Consider the following 14305-nt stretch of genomic DNA (forward strand, 5'->3'; position numbering starts at 1 on the left):
CAACTGAAATTACTTAGGATTGACTTGACCTTGGAGATTACAGCAAAGTAATGAAATTGAAGGTATTCTCTAGAGTGGACTGTTTATCTACCAATATACATTTACAAGTTATATCTGACCCATTTCCAATTATGATTTTGGCCTACCACAAATGCACACACAAGACAGTTACAGTGAAGATTTTTCAAAAAGATCAGAAACCATCGAGACAGTGGGGAGAAAGAAAGTACATTCAACTTCTGCTAGTCACTGGGGATTTTCTGTCATAATTCTTTAAAAATCACATTGATATGTCTTCTCTACTTATTTAAGCACTTTGTTGGTACAAGCCAGGTTTTCATTTATTCCAGCCCAATAAGAATTAGAAAAAGAAGACTTGATGAATTCTAATATTTACTTTCCTGCCTCAGTGAAGAAATAGAACTCCTAGGTTTTCAGACAGAGTTCAAATCTTCTTTAGGCTGACCTTTTAAGAGATAATGAGGTTACTTTTGAGCCTGGAGCAGAAAACAGGATAGTGGTTGAGTGAAGTGGGAAGGCGGGCCGGGTTGGATGAGAAAGCCATCAATTAGTCCTTTCCAGGGGGGGTTTCATTGCTTTATTTGAAATACTGTAAAGTTCCAGAACATCAGAGACAATCATATACATGTACAAAAATACCTTAATATCCATGGGTGTGGTTATGTGCTGTGCTAGTATAAAACTGTAAAATAAGAAAAATTCATTCTCTATTATAGTATATAAGGACTCTTTATAATAATATGTAATGCCTATTATCTTTTTTCTATATTTACAGTGTCTTTGCATTAGACTAATAGTGCAAATAGGAAGGAAGCTATTTTATTATTTTGAGTGGCATTTTACATTGTCCCATAGAATCCCAATATTAATATTAATTAAATCCTTTTTTTTTTTTTTTTTGGAGATGGAGTCTCGCTCTGTTGCCCAGGCTGTAGTGCAGTGGCACAATCTCAGCTCACTGCAACTTCCGCCTCCTGGGTTCAAGCGATTCTCTTGCCTCAGCCTCCCGAGTAGCTGGGACCACAGGCGCCTGCTGCCACACCCGACTAATTTTTTGTATTTTAGTAGAGATGGGGTTTCACCATGTTGCCCAGGCTGGTCTTGAACTCCCAAGCTCAGGCAATTTGCCCGCCTCAGCCTCCAAGTGCTAGGATTACAGGAGTGAGCCACCGCACCCGGCCTAATTAAATACTTTTTATTGAACAAAAGTTATTTAGATTCATACCTCATATCTCGCACCAAAAAAATTTTAAAGATAAATGTAGCAAAGTAAATAGAAAAAATAGAAACCATAAAAATACAAGAAGAAAACTGTAAGTAGTTTTCTAATCTTGGAGTTTGGATAACTTCTTGAAGCATAGAACAGGAGGCAGGAATATGTGAGAAAATACTAATTTGAGTACTTTTACAAAAATTTAAAACTGCACATTTGATATTTAATAACATTGAAGATTTGAGTTTTAACCTTTGTTCAAGTTTTTGTTTTTTGTTTTTTCATTTTGAGACAGGGTCTCCTTCTGTTGTCCAGGCTGGAGTGCAGTGGTCCAATTGTGGCTCACTGCAGTAGCTTTTAACACTTTGGTTCAAGTGATCCTCCCATCTCAGCTCCCCACTGGTAGCTTGGATGGGGTCTTGCTATGTTGCCCAGACTGGTCTTGAATTCCTGACCTCAGGTGATCTTCCTGCCTCTGTCTCCCAAAGTACTAGGATTATAGGCCTGAGCCACTGCGCCTGGACTGCTCAACAGGGTTTTGATGGCAATTAAATGGTTTGGAAGGGTAACTAGGTGGCAGGAGAGCAAATTTTAAGTTATTGTGCACCTGCTATGTCATTCATGTCTAAAAGTTGAATGATTTACCTCAAAGCTTTTGATAGTAAACTTTCAATTTCTAGCTTATTTCTGGAATTTCCGCTAACATACTAATTATCTTTTTTTCCTTTAACACTTAAGCCATTTAGCCCTTACAACAATCTCACAAGGTATTATCTTTATGTTTAAGGAACACCAGGGTTCAGAAAGCCTAGGTATTTTGTATAAGGCCACAGAGCTAGTGTGTGCCCACAAAGTGCCTGTGCCAAGCACACAGAGATGCTGAGAGCTTGAGAAAGACCCACCAAAGCTTATAATGCCAGCCTCACAATCTTCAATCAACACCAGAGTCCCTGAATCCCACATGCACATCTGCACCATCAAATTACTGGGATGCCACCTGTTCACCCTCTTGAGTTATGTTAACTAAGAAAATGAATTTAAGGGCACAGTGAAAATGCATTACACAGTTCTATGTGCCAGGACTGTGCTAAGCACGTTACATGAATTATTTTATTCAGTCTTCTCGAGAGCCCTACTTAGTAGGGTTTTTGTTGTTGTTTTTGAGACAGGGCCTCACTCTGTCACCCAGGCTGGAGTGTAGTGAAGCAATCTCAGCTTACTGCAGCCTCAACCCCTTGGGCTCAAGTGATCCTCCCACATCAGTCTCCAGAGTAGCAGGGACTACAAGCACGTGGCACCATGCCCGGCTAATTTTTGCACATTTTGTAGAGATAGGGTTTCACCATGTTGACCAGGCTGGTCTTGAACACCTGAGCTCAAGGGATCTGCCAGCCTCGGTCTCCCAAAGTGCTGGGATTACAGGCATGCAACACCTTGCCCAGGGCTGGAAGTAGGTATTCTAAGCTGCAATTTACAAGATAGGAAAACTGAGGCTGTTAACAGAGATTAAGTAACCGGCCTCAAAGTGCCTTAGCTGAAGGAGCAATACTTCCAGAGTATTTTTTTTTCCATTAAGTTTGGTAGCTACAGGAGTGTTAGACACTCCTATATTCAGCTAAAAATATTTTAATTAAATATTTAGACAACGACTTTGCATAACATCGATTTTTGGTTGCTACCACGCATCTTAATAACCAAGCACCCTTTGGTACCTGAACTGTGGCTAGTCCACCTTAAGTCTTTTTTTATAGCAGGGATTGGCAAATGACAGCCCGTGGGCCCCATCCAGCTCACTGCCTGGTTTTGTGAAGTCCCCAAACTGGGAATGTGGTGTTTTTTTAAAAATTTTTTTAATGACTGAAAAAAATCAAAAGAATATTTCAAGACATGTGAAAAGTACATTAAACCCAAATGTCAAGGCCTATAAATATGAATTTTATTAGACATAGCCAGACTCATTCATTTACATGTTGTCGTATAGATGCTTTTGGGTTATAACAACATAGAGTGGAGAAGTTGTGACAGGGACTGTATGTGGTGCAAAATCTACGATATTTACTATCTGGGCTTTTACAGAAAAAGTTTGCTAACCCCAGTTCTATAGCATGATACAATCTGAGGTTCTGGATTTTTTTCTATGAAATTCCAAAAAAAATTTTACCTTTTCCAGAAAGAACACCAAAGCAGTCTTTCTATGAAAAAATGTTGATAGCCTGGGATGATTTGAAATCACACCATTAGGTTATAGTTCCAGTGACTGGCCAGTGGGTCCAGCTTGAAAGACCCCCTCCCTCATTTTAAATACATTACAGTTAGCTCTAGATGGTAAAGCTGGGTCTTACTACCCAACCTTTCCTCCCGTTATTCATCTTGACTGCGTTATGGGTTTAGTTTCACAACATTATGAGTTCATCCAGGCTTCTTGAATCATTTATAGGAATTTTCATTTTCACTCTCAAACTCTTACACTTTCTCTGCTGTGAATTTTTTTAACATAAAGCTCAGACTACTAAATGGCCTACACATGTACCATAAAGTCCATATTTTATTTTTTAAGAATCAGAATTTTTAAAAATTGCTTTTTCTTGAGAAACTAAACTTAATTTTGCAGGTCACGAAAGTAAAAAAATACCTTCATATCCAATGATCTCAAAGCACCTCTTGTGAAAATACATAACAAGGTAATAGAAATATTATTTAATGGAAAAGATGTGACTAGTAAAGTCCAAGGCTATTTCTGGTTCTGCGAATGACTCACTTTGACTTTGGGCAAATCATCTCACCACTGTTGCTCTTTATCTGCAAAAACTGGACTTCATGCCTATGGGAGTTGCATGGCTAATCAATGCCTGGAAAATGCGTAGTGGCAGATGCTACAAAAGTGCTGAGCCTTAAAAACAAAACCACCCCCACCCCCCCATTTGTATTCAGTTGAGGTTGGGGTTGTTATTTAACATTCGAAGGCCAACACTATGTTAAGTCCAGAGTGCTGCACAGAACAGATAATATCACTGTCCAGTAGGGATTTTTTTTTTAATCTAGGATTTTTTACTTTTAAAAAATTTATTGTGGTTGGGGGTTTAGAATCCGGTAATACATCCATACAAAAACGTTAAGCTTCAAGTTGAAAACTATCGATTCGAAAATCTAAATAAACCTCCTCCAAAAAAAAAAAAAAAAAAAAAGGCCCTCCCCCGCCCCGCCAAGAAATCTCTCAAAACAAGAATTCTTCTGATGTTTTTCTCCTCCCTGCAGTTCTCCATGTTACAGTCCTTGGAGGTAGAATAGGCATAAAATACTTTCACTAATAAAATATGACAAACCGCCGGATTATACGTGGCCGATTCCCAGTGATTGCCCTGCTACACAAAGCAGAAAAGTAAATGCCATCATCCCCCTTAGAACAAAAGAACTTAGGAATAAAAAACATGGAGAGGGGGGAGAAAGCAGCAATAAATAAAGGTGAGCGAAGGCCCCCGTCCCATGCCCCTCCCGGGAGCGAGTGCTGGACTAAGTACTGCTAATAAAGTGGTTCAAGGGTAGTTATTTGGAAAGGGGGCGGGGTGGCGAGGGGAGGGAGCGAGAGAGCGGCGGCCGGGGATTGCATGTTGCATTCGACTTGAGGTTGCATCTTTCTCCTGTTGCCTGGACCACGCTCCCCCATTGCAGTGCTTCCCCATCACTTCTCCTCGCTCCTGCCCCTCACGGCTTCTTTCCCCCCCCCTTCAAACTGCTGTTGCACTGGAGGGAGTTGGGGCCGCTCTGGAGCCCCTCTGCAGCTCCCGCCGGCGGGAGGGGGGAGTTGGGCTCGGGCCGCGGAGTTGGGGGGGCCGCCGCGGGCTCCGGCCTCGCCTCGGCTGCGGCTGCACGGGAGTCGAGCTGCGGCGCTGCACGGGCCCGGGATTGCGGCGGCCCCGGAGTTTGGCCGCCTTCGCCGCCGCTCGGTGCTCGGCCCCATCACCACCACCGCCGCCGCCGCCGCCGCCGCTGCACTGGAGTTTGGCTGCCGCTGCCCTACTTCACTCTAGTTTAGTTTCACTCACTTTACATCCGGGTTTTTTCCCTAGGCAATGGGTGCCGCAGCACACCCCGTTCCTTAGGCAAAGTGAAATAAATTCGCCGCACCGACACGTCAAGTAGTCCGCCCGCCCGAGCGCCGCCGCGGGCCCCCATCGCGCCCCCCCCGCCGCCGCCCCACCGCCCCCGGTGGGGGGACCCGAGCGTCCCGGGAGCCGCGGGCCGAGGCGCGGGGGCCCGGGCCGGCCGCCGTACCACTCCGCCCGGCGGCCCCCTCCCTCCCCACCGCGGCCCGCTCTCCCCCGGCGCCTCCTCTCCCCTCGCCCTCGTCCCCGCTTTCCCAGCCCCAGTCCCTTTCGCCCGGCTCTCGGGAGCGGCGGGGGCGCGCACGGCGGCGGCGGCGGCGGGCCGGCGGGGCCGCGCGGCGGGCTCCCGCGCGGGCGAGTGTGTCTGGGCCTGGGCGGAGGGATCCCCGGGCTGAGGCGGCGGAGGTGCTGCGGCCCGGGGCCGGGTGGTGAATGGGCTGGTGGTGCTCGCTGCTGCTGCTGAGAGGAGGAGGAGGAGGATGAAGAGTTGGGCTTGTTTGTCTCCCACAGTTTCTCTCCTGCTGCTCTGATTCCCCCCTCCCGATTCCGGCCCGGGGCCTGTGTGTGTCCCTCCTGGAGGAGGAGGAGGATCCAGTTCCTCCCCCCAACCCCCTCCTCCCCACCCCCCCTTGCCTGGGGAAGAGGAGGAAAGAAACAGCCCAGAGAGAGAGAGAGAGAGAGTGAGTGAGAGAGAGGAGAGGAGAGGAGGAGGAGGAGGAGGGAGAAGGGAACAACCTACCATCTTAACACACTAATATGTAAAAAGTGCGAGAGGCCCAGAGCAGCAGCAGAAGCAGCAGCAGCAGCTCCAGCTTCTTCCCTCCCTCCCCATGAAGAAGAGTTCCCTCCTCCTCCTCCTCCTGCTTCTCCTGCTCAGAGTTCCTGCCTCCAGCTGCCAGGGGGGACAGCCAGCCAGCAGCAGGAGGGTGCAGTATCCCAGCTTTTCCATTCTCTCTTCTCCTCACTCTCCTCTCTCTCTTTTTTTCTGGAGTAGCTCTATTTCCCCTCCCTCCCCCTTCCCCCTCTGCCTCTCTCCTCTCTCCCTCTGTCTTGTCGCTGGTGTTTGTCTCTGGGAGGATCAGGGGCTGCCTGCTTGGAGTTTGTTGTGGGGGGAGGTAGGGGGAGGGGAGGGGTGTGTGGGAGGGAGGAGGGAAAGGGGGGTGTTCTCGTCAGGACCCCTCAGTCAACTTGAGATTTGAGCAATAACTTCCCCTTCGGGGCGCCCCCCTGCGTGCCCTTCCCATACCTTCCCCCCCCGAAAAAAAAGACAATGGGAAAACCTTGGCTCCCCCCCCCCCTCCCCTCTGCCCTCCACCCCTCCCCAGGATAAATTGGAAGTAAGTTTATGAGCAGCCTCGGGAGCCTGGGCGCAGAGTGCAGGGCCGGAGCGGGTGACAGAGGCGGCGTGCCGGGGGCGGCGGGGAGGGGGCGTCACATTGTCCCGGCGGGGGGCCGGCCGGGGGCTGCGGGCGGGGGCGGGGGGCACGGAGCCTCGCCCGCCCCCCCTCGGCTGTCCCTCGGCCCGGGGAAGGTAGCTGGGGCTCCTCCATACCCCCCACCCCACCCCGGGATGCTGTCGGGGGGAAGTTTTTATTATGATTATTTATTTAATTAAAAAAAATTTTTTTTTTGGAAAACCATCTTGTTTGGTGACTGAGGGATCTGGTTTAAAAAAAAAAAAAAAGCTGCGGCTGCTGACGCTGCCGGGCCCGAGTGTGTGTGTTTGTGTATGTGTGTGTGTGAGTGTGAGTGTGTTGGTGCATTTGTCTTGGGTGGCCGGAGCAGCGTTGGGGAAATTCCGCTTATTCTTCTTCTTCTGCAACTTGTTATTCCGGAGAGTCTGCCTGCACCCCTCACCCCGGGGCCGGCCCTCTCGCATTCGCCCCCGCCGCTGGCGGCCGCGGGGCGCCCCCGGGACCCCGAGCGGGCCGGGGCGGACAGGCCGCTCCGAGAGGGGCCGCGGCCGCCCCTCCCCCGCCCGCGCCCCCGCCGGGGGGAGGGGCGCGCGGAGTGGGACTCTTTCCGTTTGGTCCAGCCCCGTCGTGCACGCAGTTCCCAACACTTCTCGTCATCCTCTCTTTGGTCTCTTTATTCTGCTGAGCGGTGCTGTTAGGATTTCTTTTTTTTTTTTCCCCCTGACCACGTTCGCGATGGTGGGTAGCAGCAAGGTGGCCCTGGTAGGGGAGGGGTTGGTATCGAGATTGGGCACCGGGGGAGAACGCCTTCTTTCAACTTTGTCTGTGGCTTGCACCCCCGGAGAAGGCCACAGGCCGGTTGTCGGGTGCAGATGTGCCGAGAGTGATTTCTAAGTAGTTGAGTTGTGATGAGGGTACGACTGCTAATGGTCGGCAGGTTTTGTTTTCATTGGTGAATCTGGTGTCATCATATTCCGGTCATATGTTGAAATATTCTTTGTTTAGGTCTGTAAGTAGAGGATCTCACTCTGCACGTCCACATTGTGTTGTTTTTAAAATGATGTCTCTGGGAGTATGGATTTCTAGAATTTCAAATCTGAGTGAAGGTCCGGGCATGTGTGGGCCTCATCACCTGGCCTTGACAGTGAACTTTGTGGCTGTGTTTCGGATTTCAAAGATTTGCCCCATAGCTGGGGAAGGAGTTGTGCATTTTTGCTAATAGTCGGTGTCAGGAATGTAGATGCTCGAGCTGGGGAAGTTAGAGAGGGAAGAACATTTATATATAAATAATGGATAGTTGAATATTAGAATCAGATTAATTTGGGCTGATGAAAGTTTTTTTTTTTTTTTTTTTTAAAGCAGTTGTGCACTCTGGGAAGGAAGTCTTTTCACAGGTTCACTTGATAGGGATTCTTTAAGGCGAGGGGTTGGAATTAGCTCCTTTTTGAGCGAGTTCTCACCAACATCTGTAGCTTTATTGAGGGCCTGGTAAGGGTACTGAAATTGAGGCTAAACCATGTAAGCATACTTTTCAGTACTGGTTTATGATATTTGTTTACATCTGGTGTTCACTCTAAGCAATAGAAATAAATAGGTCAGCTTTGCTTTTGGTCTTTGAAGACTGGCCCCCTCCTTCCTTTTTTAAGTTTCACAATTTATTTGGTTTACAGCATTGTTGGAAACTGTTACTACATTTTTACTGGAAATAGTATTATTCATTTTAATTTTGGTAAGTTCCTTCTTATTCTCTTCTTCTGTCTTCACTTGTTTATGGAATCGGTGTTGTGGGCTTAAAACTAGTTTATTTTAGGGGGTCATTAAAAATGTCTGAAAAATACATTTTCAAATCCCAGGACCTATCTTTTCATGGCAAAGAGGAAATTTTGTGTGCAGTTATGCTAATGCTTATAAAAAAATTTCTGTACTTAAAACGTTTGTAGATGTACAACTATCCTTAAGTGAAGAGCATAGTAATAGTGCACAAAGTTCTCAAAACACAAACATCTGGCTAACATGTTACGAATATTCCAGGGGCTTTTTTTTTTTTTTTACATCAGACTTTTGCTTTTGGTAACATAATAGTATTTGCAGTTTGACTGACATTGCTTGGCTGCCCATAATAAAGTTTTTTGCTTGGGTGCTATTGAATGCTTTTTAACTTAGTTTTTAGACAGTTTTGCAGGCTTTATTTAAGCATGTTGTATTTTGGACTGAGGCAAGTCTTTGTGGAACTGGAGTAGTAATAGATGAAAAAGACACCTACCTGGGCTAAATTGTATTTTTAGAAGGTATAAGTGATGGATGGGGCCTATTTCTTTTAGCTTTGAAGGGTCCATCCTTTTTCCTATTCAGTCGTCTGGAAGGAGCTGCCTCTGAAATACTCTTCTTCTGCTTACATGAAGACCTCTAAATGCTATCCAGCAGGAGGTGCTACAGCAAGATAAAGGAAATTTTTGAATTTTGAGGGTCTTGCTACTTATTACAGCTCTACTTAGCTTCAGCTAAGCAACAGGATTAACACCTTAAAGTTCCAGAAAGATTTTGAGTAAGTCCATTTAAAAATTCCATTCATAAACTATGTTTGCTACTTGAAAGTGAAGTCTTTGACTATACAAAGTAGATGTGTGATTGTGGATAGCTTAAGGATTCTGGGCCTTGGTACAGAGCACTGTTTAGAATTATTTTATTTGGAAGGGGAATTAGTCTTGTGTTGATGAGTGGGGTGTTGAGCACATATTTTAAAAAATTATTTGTAATTGTTATAAACAAAAGTAGTTGGTATGATTTAGGGCTTTAAGCCTTGTTATCATCCCTATAATATTAATACAAATAGGATATAGAGTAGTTGAGATTTTGGAAAGGGGGATAGTGTGTTGAAAAAATTTTAGACTTCTTGTAGTTTTTTCCCCTCGGATTTACAGACTATGATTTTAATATAGATCAATTTTTAGGCACTCAGCTTTATAAATACATATGGTTGATGTACTTAAGTTAGCCTGCAAAGACTGAGATTCTTGAACTGTAAGTCAAGTTCTATCAGTGGTAGGTCATTGTTGATATAACAGTAACTGCATCAAGATGAATATAGCTACTTTAACAGTTTCATAGCATTTACAGCACATGGTCCTTTGAAACTCTGTTAGTGTTAGGTGAATTGATTATCACTGGAAATATCATGCCACTGTGGTTGCTTGTAAAGTTTTGTGTCAAAGTTTTAAAAATTTGGGGATGCTAGAAAGTTTGATAAATCTGCTTTGAATTTTGTCTATTTTGTAGGCAAAATACTGTTTTCTCAGTAAGACCAAATGAGATAATACATATAAAAGTTCTTCATAAATGGTAAGAAAGCATGCAGATATTAAGTTGTTGAGATAGGTAACTAATTAATACATGGACAGAAGCTTCTGTCTTAAAATGCTAACTTTTTCCATATCAGTTGAGAAAGTAATATATTTAAAGTGCACCCTGGACACTATAGTTTTTTTATTTTTTTATTTTTTGAGACGGAGTCTCGCTCTGTTGCCCAGGCTGGAGTGCAATGGCGTGATCTCGGCTCACTGCAACCTCTGCCTCCCAGGTTCAAGCGATTCTCCTGCCTCTCAGCCTCCTGAGTAGCTGTGATTATAGGTGTCTGCCACTACGCCCGGCTAAGTTTTGTATTTTGAGTAGAGACGGGGTATCACCATGTTGGTCAGGCTGGTCTTGAACTCCTGACCTCAGTGATCCACCTGCTTCGGCCTCCCAAAGTGCTGGGATTATAGGCGTGAGCCACCGCGCCCGGCCTAAATTTTTGTTTTTTAAATACTGCTGTGGTTACCAAGAATGTCTTTGTTATAGTTTTGAAGCTGCTTTTGAAAAAATACTGCCTAGTTTCTCATAATTAAAAAAAAAAAAAAGATCATTTTCCCTTTTAAAGATCCTGTGAATTGTATGTCCCCTATTACAGTTTTTCTTCATTTCTCCATTGATGTGATGTGATAGTAGTTGATTTTAGTGAGTATGTAAGTTCCCTGATTCTTCTATAGACTCTTATTGACACAGAGTAACAGATGTCATGGTTCAAGTTTTGAATGTTTTGACTGACTCTGCTAACTTTCTGAAAAATTCTTACTTCCTAAAGCTTTCAAGCTTGTTTCACAGTGAAAAAGATGTATATCTGTATGTGTTAGTATTAGGTATATGTGGATATATCATTTTTGTTTTTCTATTTTAGAAGGACGCACAAGGAAATGACTACTCAAATCTAGAGGAGTGCACTGAAATATTTTTGTGTAAAAATGACCCAAAAGTTTAAAGCCTTGAGTTTCAGCTTTCTTATAAACTCTGCTCACAAATTTGGAATAGAAACATTTTAAAGTAAAATATAGATAATTAGGAACCCTGTGTTTATGAGCCTATCAAAAGGTGTAGTATCTTAAATTTTAGAAGTGACTATTCTTTTGAAATTGCCCCCTTTAGAAAGTAAATATAGAAACTTGCTTCTGTGAACGGTGAGAAAAACATTTAACTGTTTAGATAAAAATGAAACCTCTCAGGGTGTTATTAACTTTTTCATCCTACAGACAGTGAATAGTAAAGCTTTCTGTGAAGACATACTGAAGTTAAGCTTATATTAATGTGCTTTTAAATTTTGTATCCTTAGTATTTTATTGCTGAAGGCTTTTGTATTTAATTACTATTCAAAGAGAGAAGGGAAGGAATTAAAGTTTTAGGTCTCTGACCTTTAATGGAATTCTTTTATATCTATATCTAGAACTGATTTCTTGAAACATGTTTGAATTTTCATATTATTTTGTGCTGGGAAATGTTAATGATTTATGTTGTCTTCTCAAGAGCTTTTGTACATGGGCTTTTTTTGTAGGCCTAAGAATTCTTTAACGTTTTGATCACATTAATTTTCTCAGGTGTATATTTTCGCTGCTTTGCAATTTTTTAAAAAAGAGATAATATGTTAACATTGCATTGAATTTATTGTAGATAATTATTTCTTAAATAGCTTATGTTTTCTACTTTGTATGTTTGTGTGTATATGTGGCCATACTATTTTGTAGGCTTTGCTGTAATTCTTACATGTGTGTTAAATTTTTGAATAGTTATCTTTTGTGAAAATGTTGAAGTAGACTTTTATGAATAACTTTTCTATTACTTGTCCCTCAATTCAGTCTTAAAATTATGGTGAACTCTTCCCTTTTAGAAATTATATGTGAGGTTCAGCCATCCCTTGGACTCTTCTAAAGCAACTTTCTTACACTAGACTTGTGTGGCAATTTGAATACTCCTCCACTTCTCCCTTTTAGTACCCTGCAAGTCTCTCCCCTCTCCCTGCCTTAAAAAATAAATAAATAAAAAAGACTTTGGTGAAAATATCTCAGTCGAAGGCAACTATTCTTTTCTATACTTTGGAATCAGTTACAGAAATGTTTTCTGCTTTTCTAAGTAGTCAAGAAAGTGAACCAGTATGGAAGGGATAGGAAGGGGATGAGGCCTAACAGGTTGATGATCTAGGCTTTATTTTGACTCTGTTTGTGGGCCTAGGGGAAAAAATAACTTAAACACAGAAGCCAAAAAGATGGGTTTTGTTTTATTGTTTTGGCTGCATTGAGAATACAAACTGTCAGTACTTGAGAAGGAGCAGCAGAAAGGAATTGATTTTTTTTCTGCTGCAGATCCAAGTATTGTTAACCATGTGCATCTCCAAAGCGACATACTTACAAATCAAACAGTAGTTGATTATTTCACTCAATTAACAGTCAGAACCCTAAATTGTGTGTGTGTTTTTAAAAATTTTAAATAAGTACCCAAAACTTTGGGGTAATGACAATAATTTCCTGATAAAAGTGGGTGATAGTAACCATGGCAACTGCTATCTCTGGCCTTATGGACAGTATGTTGTATTGATGAAGCTTCAAATCCTTTATAGTAGCCCGTCACTTTTATGGTGAAATGTAGTAGCATGTGTTGCAGATGATTTTTAGCTGGATTGCGTTAAATTTGTGTGCCAGCTTATCTTTCCTTGTTAGGAATTTCTTGGACTATATTCCAAAACATGTTTGTGAAGGTGCTGTTGCCTGAAAATAACCCACCACCTGTGTTAGGCCTCCTGATGCAGATTGCACTTAGTTCTTTCCCAGCCTCCTTCCACAGACTTGCAGAAAATAGGAGGGTGTGTAGCAACTGTTTATATGTAAATTCTAGCTCAAACTTACCAGCTTGTGTTTGGACGTGTTACTGATAGCTTAAAAAATCTTTTGTGTTTTCAGAAGAGGTCAGTGGATGAGAGAAGTGGGCTTGTAGTTGGAATACTGTTTTTCTAAGTGTTCTTTCTAGAAGTGTGTGTGTGGGGGTGTGTGTGTGTGTGTGTGTAGGGAATTAGAGGTGAGGAATAGAGGGCATAAATATTGAGTAAGGACTTGACAAAAGCAGAACTTCAGTATTTTTTGTTTGTTTTTGTGATGGGGTGTGTGCATGTTACTATAAAAATTATTTCCTGGTGGGCAATATTAGAATATGGGGAATGTTTGCTTCTGAGAATTTTCTTCAAGAAAAATTATTTATAAAATACATCTTGAATAATTGTTAAAAAGCAACCTGTTAAAACAATTAAACTTTTTTTTTTTTTTTTTTTTTTTTTTTTTGGAGAACAAATCTCGCACTGTCACCAGGCTGGAGTGCAGTGGTGCGATATTAGCTCACTGCAGCCTCCACCTCCCAGGTTCAAGCAATTCTCCTGTCTCAGCCTCCTGAGTAGCTGGGACTACAGGCGTGCGCTACCACGCCCAGCTAATTTTTGTATTTTTAGTAGAGACGGTGTCACCATGTTGGCCAGGATGGTCTCGATCTCTTGATCTCGTAATCCACCTGCCTCGGCCTCCTAAAGTGTTGGGATTACAGGCGTGAGCCGCCGCGTCTGGCCAAAACAATTAAACTTTTTTGTGGGAGAGGATTAGAGAATGTTGAAATGGATCCATTCAAACTTTAAAAAACTATTTCAAAAATTGTATTTTTTATTACATCAAGTTTTTTTGCTTTTTAAGCATTTTTTTCTGTGCTTCTCCTACGTAAGATTTTTCTAATGTGAAAATGTTGATCTGAATATTGATACTTTTTCCAGTATGTGCTAGAGAAACTGTGTGCCACAGCAGAGAACATATAAATTTGATCTAAATTTGATTAGACTCTGATAATAAGATATAGTCAAATTGTGCTAGATAGTTCAGACTTTCTTGAAACTTGCTGTGATAACGTGGTTTACTTACTACAAGTCCCAGTATGCATTGCAGTTTTTGCTTAACTTCAGATTAGAGCACTGCATGCTGGGACCTGTAGTTGATTTAAACAGTACGGAAAACCCTTCCCTCTTGTCTGCTCCATTTTATACACAGCTTCCCAGGCCTCTAAGAACTTTCTGCTAAGTAGTTTGATTACTAATATTATGATTATTATGCTGCTGAAATTCTAAAGTGAGTCTTCAGAAACAACCTAGTGTTTTAGTTTACCTTGGATTAGTTTATTGTATTTTTTGTCAGCTACTATAAGGTTTACACACAAAATAA

General features: G+C 42.8%; 1 protein-coding gene across 44 annotated transcripts in view; it reads left to right on the forward strand.

Moving 5' to 3' along the window:
* Nucleotides 1–5714: 5714 nt before the first annotated feature.
* The window catches only part of PHF21A (PHD finger protein 21A), a 190750-nt gene continuing 182159 nt past the window's right edge, over nucleotides 5715–14305 (forward strand). For 10 of the 44 annotated variants that reach the window (XM_054524404.2, XM_054524396.2, XM_054524413.2 and 7 more), the window contains exon 1: nucleotides 5734–6263. The gene's annotated coding sequence lies outside the window, so the exon portion shown is untranslated. Of the gene's footprint in view, nucleotides 6264–7301; nucleotides 7491–8422; nucleotides 8482–9073; nucleotides 9298–14305 lie in introns of those variants that run through there. The other 34 variants (XM_063728450.1, XM_063728456.1, XM_063728447.1 and 31 more) reach the window with 17 other exon arrangements.

This window comes from Pongo abelii, chromosome 9 (assembly GCF_028885655.2).
Source record: "Pongo abelii isolate AG06213 chromosome 9, NHGRI_mPonAbe1-v2.0_pri, whole genome shotgun sequence".
In the NCBI taxonomy this organism is placed as follows: domain Eukaryota; kingdom Metazoa; phylum Chordata; class Mammalia; order Primates; family Hominidae; genus Pongo; species Pongo abelii.